This window comes from Rhagoletis pomonella, unplaced genomic scaffold, assembly GCF_013731165.1.
Source record: "Rhagoletis pomonella isolate Grant_MI unplaced genomic scaffold, Rhpom_1.0 Rhpom_scaffold_00002, whole genome shotgun sequence".
Taxonomy (NCBI): Eukaryota; Metazoa; Arthropoda; class Insecta; order Diptera; family Tephritidae; genus Rhagoletis; species Rhagoletis pomonella.
Genome location: NW_023458556.1, coordinates 114149855 through 114150279, shown reverse-complemented (window position 1 = coordinate 114150279; position 425 = coordinate 114149855).

Sequence of the window (425 nt, the reverse complement as noted above, 5' to 3'; positions counted from 1 at the left end):
ATTGACAACATATGTTGCTGTGTCAAATTTCAGGACGTTAGCATAGGCGGTTACAGAGATGCCCAATAAGAGAATTTCACCTCCTATACAGCCACGCCCACTTTCCCAGTACCTACCATTTTTTACCTTAAGTAGGGTATTTACAATCTATGCATCTGTGCTAAGTTTCAGTTCCCCAGCATAATTCGTTTTAGAGATATAGTTGTTTTCACATTTTAGTCTATATGTCAGATGCTACGCCCCCTATAAATAGGTATTACCATTTCTGGATTAGAGGAAGTTATATACTTTAAATCGGTCTATGTTTCATTAAAATCGAGCGAAGGGTGCCTTCAAAAAAGGGATTGCAAAATTTTCTTGTGGCGTATTTATATATAGACTAGCTTATAACCGCGGGTTTCACCCCGCGCTTTTATGCAAATATG